This window comes from Canis lupus, chromosome 17 (assembly GCF_048164855.1).
Source record: "Canis lupus baileyi chromosome 17, mCanLup2.hap1, whole genome shotgun sequence".
Lineage (NCBI taxonomy): Eukaryota > Metazoa > Chordata > Mammalia > Carnivora > Canidae > Canis > Canis lupus.
This window is the reverse complement of record NC_132854.1, coordinates 52,462,887-52,475,533: the sequence shown is the minus strand read 5'-3', so window position 1 is coordinate 52,475,533 and position 12,647 is coordinate 52,462,887. Positions and strand designations below refer to the sequence as shown.

Here is a 12,647-nt window from a genome sequence, read left to right as displayed (position 1 = left end):
AAAAAAAGGCAGAATTAATAAATCATAGGGGAAGAGAAGAGAACCAATATAAAGCTGAGGGATTGTCAGAAACTCCGTCTTAGGATTTACACCGCTGGCTGTTATAGAGTAAGTGGCACCAGATTAGTCCTACCATAGTAAATTACAAAACTGTACAAGACTCACAAACACTAGGAAATATACAACTACCAGAGATCTGTGAGCTGAACAACTACCAGAGCTCCCATGTGGTTAGGAGCCTTCAGTCCTGGTATTCAGAAGATACTCTGTAAAGTCTGTGCATTAGAAATAGAACCAGTCTATCCCTAGAATAAAAGCTACTCTATGTCCATTCTTAATAAGTTTAAAAATTAGCCTTGAGAAAACACAAGGATGCTTGCTATTTAGTAGTATTTGAGAAGTCTTTATTTCTCATACAGAATGACATTAAAAATTAAGGGGATGGACGTTAGAGGGGAAATGTCTTTAAGAGGTCAGTCTGATTCAAAAGTCCCTTAACTGGTTAGCCAAACAAACTTAACATGAAATGAAGGAAGACTGCAAAATCTATTAACAACACATAGCATTCAAAATGACAAGCATTCAATAGAAAATTACTAGACATACAAAGAAGCAGGAAAATTGGTCAACAGAGCTATGACAGATGGTGGAATTAGTAGCCAGAGTCTAAAAACAGTTGCCATAAATATATTCAGGCATTTAAAGGGGGGAAAATGAGCATAATGAGGGAGTAATTAGGAATCCTCAATATAGGAATGGCAACCCTAAAAAAGTCTCACATATGAGCAATTGGAGACTCAAAGGAAAAAGAAGGGGCAGAACAATATTTGAAGATATAATGGATAAATTTCCAAATTTGATGGAAAGCATAAAATCACCAATCCAGGAAACTCAGTGAATCTCACGCAGGATAAACAGGAGACCAAAACAAAATACATCATGCTCAAATTGTTGAAAATTGAAAGCCAAAATCTTTAAAACTTACAGAGGAAAAAAAGACATATTACATACAGGAGAAAATGATAAAAATAACTGCTGATTTGTCATATAAATTAAGCCCACAATTCAGCAAAATGATTGTTTTGAAAGTGCCAAGAGAATGAAAAAAGTGAGTGTAGACTAGTGTATTTGGCAAAAAAAAAAAAAAAAAAAAAAAGTCTTTGAAAATAAAGACATTTTCAGATAAACAAAAGCTGAAAATATTTTTTCACTAACAGACCCTGCATAATATAAACAAATTACAGTTCAAGATTTTCCATGAACATGGATACAAAAAAAAAAAAAAATCTTTAAAGATTATCAACAAATCAAATTCAAGAATATATAAAAAGGATAATACATCATAACCAAGTTGGTTTTATCCCAGGAATATAAGACTGATTTAACATTAAAACAAAACAAAACAAAACAAAACTGAAACCAAATAATGTAATTCATTTAATTTACAGCATAAGGGAAAAAACCATATTATCATCTCAATCATTGCAAAAAAAAAAAAAAAAGCATTTGATAACATTTAATACCCGTTCATAATAAAGCATTGCAGCAAATTAAAAATAATAGGAAACTTCCTCAACTTGATCAAAGGCATTTATGAAAAACCTGCAGGTAACTTCTATTTAATGGTGAAAAGTTAAATGCTTTCTTTCTATGACTGGGGAAAAGGCAAGAATATTCACTATTCAGCATTATGCTGGAGACTCTAGCCAGTGCAATAAGACAAGAAAAAAAAAAAAAACAAAAAACTAAACTACGAGTTTAAATGAAAGAAGTATTTTTTCTTTAAAGATTTTACTTATTTATTCATTAGAGACACAGAGAGAGGCAGAGACATAGGCAGAGGGAGAAGCAGGCTCCATGCAGGGAGCCTGATGTGGGACTTGATCCTGGGACTCCAGGATCATGCCCTGAGCCAAAGGCAAAGGCTCAACTGCTGAGCCACCCAGGCCTCCAGTAAAATTTTATTTAAAGATGACATGTTTGTATATATAGGAAATCCTAGGAAGTTTATGAAAAAAAAAATCAAAATAAGTGAATTGAGAAAGGTCACAGGATACAAGGTCAATATATAGCATCAGTTGTGTATTTTTAATAGCAATGGACAATTGGAAAATAATTTTCAAATATTATTTACAATAGCATAAAATATGAAATACTTAAATAAATTTAGCAAAATATATACAAATATTTATATATTTGCTAGTTTTAATAAGGCATAGCAAGTTCTTTTTTTATTTTTTATTTTTATTTTTTTTGGCATAGCAAGTTCTTAACTTGTATAGGTTACCTATATAGTTTCAGAAAATTTCTAACCTATTTACTCAGCTTCTCATAGTTCTTCTTTGTATGAATGATCCCTTACGTAAACCTAGGAATTTCAACTCACTTGTTTTTTAGGAATTTACTATGTCAAGATTACAGGACTAAGTGTTTTAGGAGATAAAGAAATCAACATAATTTCTGTTTTTAAGGAACTCTAATACTATTCTTATTTATGATTTCAATATTTTATGTTCCTGTGAACCTGAAAAATGACTTTTCCCCCTCACCTTTAAGCTTTAAAACCAGTTTTTCTTCCTTCCTGGACAAAGTTTGAGGAAAATAATGAAAGAATCATGAAGTTTAACTAGTTTGTTAGTTCTCACCTGAATAACTTTTATAACATCACAGTTCTAAAGTTTTTGAGCCACAAGACACATGGAAAGACCATATTTTACATTTTAAGTATGATACACAGTGAGCTTTGCAGTTGTTCATTCTTAGGAGAATTTGTGCTCCTTTATTGTGGTCGCATTGTGTTTAGTTTCTACTGCCCTTAAAAATATGTAATTACTTGAAAGTTTTAATTGGTATATATTTTGATGCATTCAAGCATATATTGTCAACTTAAAGCAAAAACAAATTAATTTAAATTTAAGTTATAAGATAGCCAAACAGAAAGCCAACTTCTCTTGAAGATGACGTCAGAGATTGAAATTAGCTCAAAAATTTATGCCCGGGAAAAAAAGAAGTCACTTTATGTAAGAGTCCCTTTGTATGATAGGGCAGTTTTTCCATTTGTATATATTGGACACCAAAATATTTTTAAAGAAAGATGTATTAGGTTGAATTATGTCAACCAATTCTGATTGTAAATTATGAAGTAATATTACTTAGCACAATCAGCAAAAAAGGAAGCAAAGAAATAAAACAGGTACTTAGTAATTATTCCTGGGTATATGTCACCATCATACTGATTATAAACAGATCTTTTGCTTATAATTCATTATTTTTAATAGTCATAGAAGTTTTTTTTTTTAGTCATAGAAGTTTTGATGAGTCTTATTTTTCTAGAAATTATTACTTGTCTTCTAATTATTGGCATAAAGTTGTTTATAATATCATATGATATTTTACAGTCTTTAGGATCAGTAATGATATCTTCATTTTTATTCCTGATATTGGTTATTTGCCTTCTCTCTCTTTTATTCATGATCAGTTTTGGCTGAAAGTTATCAATATTATTGGTCTGTTTAAGCAACCAACTTTTGGCTGTTGTGTATTTCTTTTCTATGCAATAATTTCTGGTTTTATCTTTGTTATATGCTTCTTTTAATTTTCTTTGGGTTTAGTATGCTTTTCTTTTTTAAATTTTCTTCTATGGATGCTTAAATAATAGATTTTCAACCTTTAATTTATGTATGTGTTTGAGACTGTTTATCATTGTGTTTCCCTTTGTGTCTCCATTCTTTCATCTCTGATTAAAAAAGGTAGACAAAGACATTCCTAGTATCTTTTAGCTCTATATTCCAATATCTTTAAATAGGCAAGAAGATGGTATTCAAGGTGCTTTAGAAAGTTTAGAAGATTAGAGAGAGATACCACATCTTGCTTTCTGCCTACAATGTCTTTTATACCAACCTTTTGTCTTAAGGTAACAAATGATCCATATATAGTAAAGAATACTGTGCTGCTTATTTATATTCCGTGGTAATTCTGACATTGCCCACATAAGTGTATAAATGTGTTATCTATGAAAAACTTTCTAAATTCAAGATGTAATAAAATTTCGAAGCCTAACATTTGTATTATTTTTGTTTATAGCACCCATTGCTACATAATTGATGATGTATTACAAATTTCTACTCATTATAACAGGGACCCAGGACCTTTTGGCAATATTTGATACTTACTATGAAGTTGGAAGTAAAAACTCTCTGTTTCTACTTAAAATATATAATATTAAAGGATTTTCACTAAACGGTATTCTCACTAATTTCAATGTGAGGAGTTTTTCATTATATACAGCTTTAGGGCTATATTTGCCGTAAAGTTTAAGGTCATAAAATTGCTTCAAGAAAAACGTGTTTTAAAAGACCTAAAAATAGTAGTCCAATAAAATGTTCTGGACTTCTCTGATCTATGGGTGTCCTACTTAGCATCTTTACTTTGTTTATTTTAGATTCCTTTTAATGGATTTGTGATGTTACCATCTAAATAATCAGTCATATTCAGTATAAATTACAGATGTCATTCCAACAAAACCAGTTTGGGCCACTCAAAACAAAATCTTGATAAGTAAAACCATAACCAAACATACATGAATAAAACATACAGCCAGTGTATTTTTTAAGTATTACCATCTTATGTTTTAATGTTCAGATCTCATACGTGAAACATAATTTAATTCATGTCTTCAGTTAAAATCAAGATGTCCTGTGTATGATTTATATAATTTAAAAGATTAATAGATATAATTACTTTTATGGCATATATTACAAACAGAAGAGACTACATAGTTCATATTTGTGAAGTACATCTATTTATTTGTTTTTCCACACTGTTATGTTACTTTGACGTTAAAGAGGGTATTTGATATGTCAACTTCTATAGCTATATTTCATCTGTGGACAAAAGGACACTTCTATATGGAAGAATTATTATCTTAGAGCTTTGAAATATTTATTTTACCAGTTAATGTTTTCATTTGCTACCCTTCATATATGAAGATGACAGCACAGATCCAATCAGTAGTATGACCTGTATGCTCTTGATTGGTTACTTTCTAATAGTGGTGCCCATTGTGAATATAGAGTTCCCAGGTTCCTTGTTTAGTCCAAACTTTCTCTTTAGTGGGATTTTCCACACGTATGCTCAACTTATTCCAGACTATGCCATTCCATGTCCTACTCACCAATTTTGGACTTGTATCTATACCTGTCTTTATTCCTCCATCTGAAATGCACTCTGTTTCCCTCTTAATCCTTCAAGATTTGGTCCATTTTTACCTCTACATGGAAGCTTTTCTGATTTGTGATTCTGAGTATAACTTTTCCCTCTTCTGAAACTCCATAGGACTAAATGTGAACCATTTTGAAAGAAAGAAAATGGGTTTTAGAGAACAAGCCATGTCCTTGCCATTAACTTTTTGGTGGCCTTGAACTTCTCAAGTCCTCATTTCCTTACTTACCAAATTGAAATAAAAATACTTGGCATGATGGTTGTGAAAATTAAATGAGAATGTGTGGAAAAAATCAATCAGTGTCTGCCATATTTTAGGCACTTAGATATGTAGGCAAACTAATTAGTTTCTTCCCCCATACCCCACTTTCTTATCTCACTCTGATTTGCATTATATTCAATTTCTACATCTCATTTGCATCCTCTCCACTTTCCCCAGTCATACCTCTCCATCTAAGTAGGAACTTTTTGAGGGCCAGAGTCTAGCTTATTCATTATTTGTTAATTCTTTTATCTAATTTGTATGTATTAGATTCCTACTGTTTGTCAGTGGCTTTTAAGGCACTGATGATGTGTAGATGATGATCCCAATCATCACCTAGAGGACCTTGCTTGCTTGTCTGGGGGTGAGACGACAACTTTACAATATGATGTTGTATGTAAGCTATGAAAGAAGCATGTGCAGGCTCTGTAGGAAGGCTGCCCAACTTTGAGTATGTGCATGTGATGTGGTGAAGGTATCTGGAAAAGGTGGCACTCAAACGGTGTCAAGGGATAAGCAGAAGTTTTCTAAGTATAGAACAGAGAACAGGACATTAGGGTTATTGGCAACATACTATCTAAAACCCAGGAAGCCAGAGGCAGCTTGGTATAACATAGGATGTTTGTGCATAGATGCAAGGGTTGTTGCCAAGAGGGAGATATGGGCACCGCATAATTCAACGTACAAGACTTTTCCTCATGCTGACAAAAACTGAACGTGACAGTATAATGTGGAAATTCACAAAGTCCCAGAGGGAAAATGGTTGTATTGACAGAAAATAGAAAAACTAAAAGCTTTTCTAAGTCTCATAGAAAAAATGATTACTGAGCCATCAAAACATCCTTAGCACTGATAGCGTCAGAGAACTAGAGACACGTCACATGTCAGCTGCTGCGCAAAACCCCTGAGATAGTCCTGTCTCATCTTACCCATTAGGAATTTGAAAAGCTATTTTAGAAACAATTTTATCAGCCGTTGGACAGCGGTTTTCCCACTAATGATGCCTTCTGCTGCCTCTTTTGCACTAAAGGAATTATTCCAGTCCCTCTAACCTTTCCACATAAATCTTCAAGTTTGCAATAATTTTTTACTCTTTTCTGGATGATCTTCAAATCCATTTAAATTTCCATGTATTTTTATTTCCCTATTTAACAAACATGTACACGGCAGCTGCTCTGAACTGGGCATTGTTCTAAGCTGGATTCAAAGTGTAACTCATTGCTGCTCTCTACAAATCTGTGAGATCAGTACTGTTCCCCTCTCTGCTTTACGGGTGAGGACAATGAGGCACAGAGAAGTTAAGTAACTTGGCTGAGGTTACAAAGCTGGTTTCTCACAACCTGGCATCAGCCCTCTGCTCTAAACACTGCACCGCCTTGCATCTTAACTTTGTCGTGTTGATCAAATAGTATTTTCATGATGATAGAACCTTAATCAGTTCCTCACTAAAGCACCAGCCGTGTGGTAAGACTGTCAAACAAGTCTTACTTTCTAGACCTCAGTCCATGTATAATAGCTTGACTTTTAAAAATTCTAGCATCCTATTTCTAATCCTTGCTCAACTTGACCCCAAGGTCTTTCCTTTGGCCAATTACCCCATATATTTCCATCTTTCGGTAGTAATATAAAATTTCATTTTTTTGTTTCCTTGATCAGTTTTCCAGATTATTAAACTTACTTTTTCTCCCCTGAGGTATATCATCAACTGTCACCCAGGTAATTCATAAAAACATAAACCAAATTAATTTAGCCTTTTAGGTGATGTCCCTCCCAGGCCGACGCTGCTTCAGCTCTCTCGGCACTCCATCCACAGGTTGAGGGTTATAGAGGTTGCTGATTCAGAGCTGTGCACAGACCCCTGACACTAGTAGTACCAGCACCCAGCATGCTGTAGGCTGTTTTGGAAGAGAAGACTGGAAACAAGGAAGATTTTTCATTTTTACTTCCTAAGTCACAAGCTAAAAACAAGCTTGAGAACCACTGATGCCCTATGCATTTTGTCTTAGTTTTGCCGTATCCCTTGCCATTAGGGAACAGCCACATTCCTTTCAAGTGTTATGTACTTTTTTAGATTGAGGGAAAACTTTAAAAATCCAAGAAATGGAAATAGAATGATATGATACATACCCAAATTTATCACTGAGACTTAACAACTGTTAATATTTTCCTCAAATTTGATTCTACTCTTCCTTTTACAGAAATAAAATGTTGTAATTATAGCTAAAGTCCCCTTCAACCACCACCCCAATCTCATCTCCTCTTCTTCAAGCCCATCACTAATGTAAATTTAATTTAGTCTTCCAAACCTTTGTGGATTTTTAACTTGTAAAACACATTTTTGTTAAGAGAATTACTTTCTCACACTGACTTCTATTATAAAATTAGGGATACTCTGATGGGGAAGAGATTTAAAAAGCTTTCAGTCATCAGTTGTAATAAAAAATAAATTCAGGCTTACAATTGTTTCAATATCAGATTATCTGAACAGGCTTAACATTGCATCCTAACCACTTATATCTGTTCTTCTCTTTATTGATCTCTCCAGTGAGTATGAGTGGCCAATTTCTTACAGCACCCTTAGGTAAGCAGAGAGAGTGAAAAAGTAGCTTGGACCAGTGCCCTATATTTTTCCACAGTCTTTTTATTTATTAAAATCTAAAAGGCTTTAGAAAGTGCTAGTCCTTGTAAGCGAGGCAGATATTGCTGTGGCCAGACTCTTCAGATGATGGCAGCAGTGACAACAAAAGCAGACAGAGATAGCATGAGGTGCCTAGATTAAGTAAATACATTTGTGTCCTAATAGGATTGCTCAGCTCACAACTCCCGTTAAGTACTTTCTATTAACTGTGATATATCTGTAATATTTTGTACAGGAAGAGTTCAGAACATTGCTAGAAAAATCTAAGAATTATTTCTACATTTTTGCATCATTCATTCATTCAACAGTCAAAAATATCTAGGATGGGTATTCTAGAAGCAAAGCCAGAGATGGAAATGTTTGCGTAAGTAATTTTAGGGGGAGTGCTTTGAAGTAAAACTTGCAGGTTGGCAAAGGAGTTAGGATACGGCTATGGAAAAGAGATGGTTTGGGTTGAGGTCTGGCCTCAGCCTCCTCACAGAGAGCTCTGGAGCATGAATGGAGCTCCCAGTTAGCCCATCTGGAAGCAAGAGGGCTAGGCTGTTTTGCCCTCATCTCAAGAAGTCATTGGTTATGGGCTGCCCCCAAGGAGAGCATAAGGGGGAACCTCTAACCTCCCAGGCATTTCTGGGCAGAGTAGCTCCCCACTGGTGGGGCAGTTCTTTGGAGAAGGGGCATGGCTACGTGCTTTCAGAATTCATTGCTACAGTAGCTGGGGGCTAGGTGCATTTGGTGGTAAAGGAGATCTGTGTAGGACACCAACGACATATCCTACAGGGAACCTTTACTGAGGGGAAAGTGCAGTCTCCGGCATTGTTGTAGGCCTTGAAGAATATAGCAATGAACAAGACAGACAAGGTCATTGCTGTCATGAAGCTTTGTTTCTGGTGATGATGAGGAAATATGCAATAAGTAAGTAAATAATACAGTAAACAGGAAGTATCAATGCTATAATGGAAATTATGTGAAAGTGTTTTAAAGGCTAACGTGATAAGACGAAAATGGATGTTTGGCAGCAATGACCATCTTCGTGATTGTGGTGGGATTTGCAGCAAGACATCCTAGCATTTTGTAGTTTTGTGTGTTCTGGAGACTCAGTGGATGAATTCACCCAGTGCAAAATGAATCCATAAACGATTACAGGTGACAGTGACTAGAGAGAAGGTGGTGAGGCTAGTGATAGGTTGGAATAAGGGTTCCGCCAGCAGCCCAAGTTACCAGGTCTAGCTAGGATCTGACCCAGGGGAATAGGATGAAAGGAAATAGGGTTACCAGGGATACTGGTACTAAGGGGGAATTTTGGTGTGATAATCAGAAAAATGGAGGACACAGGGCACCTGGATGGCTCAGTCAGTTAAGTGTCTCCCTTTGGCTCAGGATTGATCCCAGGGTCCTTAGATCCCCACATCGGGCTACCTGCTTAGTGGGGAGTCTGCTTCTCTCTCTACCCCTCCTGCTCATGCTCGCTCTCTCTCTCAAATAAATAAAATCTTTGTTTAAAAATAGAGGGCACAGAAGCAGAAAGTATATGCAACTTGTTATAAATCCCCAAATATGAGATTTATAACCTCTTTGAGCAAGAGCAGGGTATCATCCGTCTCATTCCTTGATTAGAATAGGAAATCAGGAACTGACCAAGTCTGAGCCTGCACCCAAGTGAAACTGAATAAAGCAAGGAACAGGACTACAAGTGTTGCACTTTGTAGCAACAAAGGTGTCTTTTATATACACACATTCGGAATATAAGGCTTTTTTTTTTAACTCTCAGTGGCAGTTGTATATAATTGAATATCATTTACCACTCAGGACTTCAATTCTGATGGTGTGTTACTTGAAGAGGGTTACTAACACTTTTTACTGGTTTCTGTTCATAACTGGTTAGATGGCAGTAATGGGATAATCAGCACTTTAATATGTTTTAAGGTATGGTTTTTAGGATACCTTGTGTCAGAAATTATAAATCATTTATTATAAAACTGGGCTAAAATAAAATGGAAGCTTCACATTTTAAAAAATATTTATTTATTTATTAGAGAGAAAGTGGGAAGGGCAGATGGAGAGGGAGAGAGAATCTCAAGCAGACTCTGCACTGAGCATGGATCCAATCCAGCCCAACACAGGGCTCAGTCTCACTACCATGAGATCACGACCTAAGCTGAAACCGAGAGTCGGATGCTCAACCAACTGCACCATGCAGGTGTCCTCACATTTTTAAAAAGAAGCCTCACATTTTACAAAGAAAGCATGAGTTTGGGTAACCTCTTTGAGCCCAAATTTTATCAGAGTTATTATAAGGATTAAATGACATATGTCACATGTAATAGGACAGCACCTGGTATGTGGTAGGAAGCCAGTTAAAATTAAATGTCCTCTCTATAAGTCTGTACTATCGTCTATCCATATATAGGTGAGTGCCACATCTCCCGCCCCTTCTTTTCTTAGCTTTAGACCTGCATTTTTCTTTTAAAAATATCCTCATAGGTGTCTCTGGGGCATTTCAAATCCAAAATATCCATCTCTTCATACCAACTTCTACTTTGTTGATGTCCTCCAGCCCCCTTTCTATACCTGGTGCGTGGCAGGTATTAGTAAGGCACTGTTAATTATATGATTGGTAAAGGAAAGAAGAGATGTTTTCTCTCTGCGCTTATGGAATTCTGTATCCAGTCACCTGGCCTGTAAACTGTGTACCTTGTATCTTTCCCTGTCCTTCATCTTGACACCCAATCATTATGAAATCTCGTTTTTTTTTCTTAAGGTCACCAAAATATCCTCCTCTTTTCCTTTCCCACTGGCCGTGCCTGGACTATTGGCATTAGTTTCTTTTCAAGCACTCCAGAGTTGTAACCAAGTCCTCTCAATTCCTTCCTTGTAATAGATAAAGTATCTCTCTGCCTCCTCCTCTGGGCCATTCCTCATCTTCTCTTGCCAAGATTATCGTGGCAGTCCCTTGGCTAAGAGCTCAGCCTCCCGTCTGTCTTTCTCATGCTTCATGTTGTTCCAACCAATAAAGTTGATCACTTACTGTCTTGCTCAGAACCCTCTGATGCCTCCTGCTGCCAGCAGCATCCAGTTTGAGCCCCCTCACTGGTCTTACCTCTACCCTTTTCTCCCGCATACTAATTCTTACACCATATGAACGGCTTATGATTCTCAAGTATCACGTGCATACTCATGACTCCATAACTTGCCACATGCAGCTTTTTACACCTAGAATGCCCTTTCTCACCAACTCTGCCTGGAAAGTCTTACTTAACCTAGTTTTAGCTAAGCTGGCCTTCGCATAATAGACACTGGTTTAAAACATTCTTGAAAAATAACTCCGGTTTGAAAGTAGTATTAATGATATAAATATAAATGAACTAAAATTGGCAGAAAATTATGTAGGTTAAACCATCAGAATGTGCATCTGATTTGATTGAAAAGAGAAAAAAAGTCTCTGGAGTAAGATTATGGAGTTCACCACACATGAATAGTATTCTCTTCATAATGATTCAAAACAAAGCACTGCTACAAAGAAGTTGAAAGTAGACTTGCACAAAGTGTTACAGGATGTCACCAGTTTGAAGTGGCATATAAAACCAAGACTTTTAATATAAAATGAGAATTATTTCAATATTTTGTAATGAGATGGGAACTAGCCACAAAAACCTTTTTACACTACAGTCTCACTTGTAATCTTATTGTAAAGTATTTAAAAGATGTGTCAAACCTACAAATTAAAAGACATTTATCTTTTACAAAGTCAGGAGGTCACAATTTGTTGATGTCTGTTCAATAACTGTCAGAGAGATGCCCCATAACAAATATTTTAAGAATTAAGAAAGCATTTAATTGGATCCTTCAAGGTAAAATCATGCTTTAGCATTAAAGTAGAAAATAACTACTTAAAATTTTCGGGGCATCTGGGTGGCTCAGTTGGTTAAGCCTCTGCCTCTTGATTTCAGCTCAGGTCATGTTCCCAGGGTCCTGAGTTGGAACCCTACATTGCTCTGTATGCTGACTGTGGAGCCTGCTTAGAATTCTCTCTCTCACTCTCACTCTGACCCTCCTTTCCCTGCTTTCTCTCTCTCTTTCTCTCTCTCAAAAAAAGATTTTCTCTGAAGAGAGCATTTTTAAGTCAGGTGTTTATAACTATAAATATATAGTTTATATGTGTTAGACCTTTTTATTGCTGAAAATAATATATTTTACCCTGTGATGTTGTGATAGAATAAGAAATAAATGCTTGGTCTTCATTCCCCATCCCTGGCACAGGAGCATCTAAAACTCTTGTAATTTTTTAAGTAATAAGATATCTTTTTGTTATAACATTGATCTTCTTCCCCAGTTTTAAGACTCTGTAATCTAAGGGACACCTGGGTGGCTCAGTGGTTGAGCATCTGCCTTTGGCTCAGGGCGTGATCCCAGAGTCCCACATCAGGCTTTCCTTGAGGAGCCTGCTTCTCCCTCTGCCAATGTCTCTGCCACGCTCCTCCCTCCCCCCCGCCCCATCTCTCATGAATTAAATAGATAAATTCTTTAAAA

At 35.9% G+C, this 12,647-nt stretch overlaps 1 protein-coding gene across 4 annotated transcripts in view; it reads left to right on the top strand.

The window, feature by feature from the left end:
• The window catches only part of VWA8 (von Willebrand factor A domain containing 8), a 353,412-nt gene that overhangs the window by 180,143 nt on the left and 160,622 nt on the right, over window positions 1-12,647 (top strand). The gene's annotated exons all lie outside the window — the stretch shown is intronic.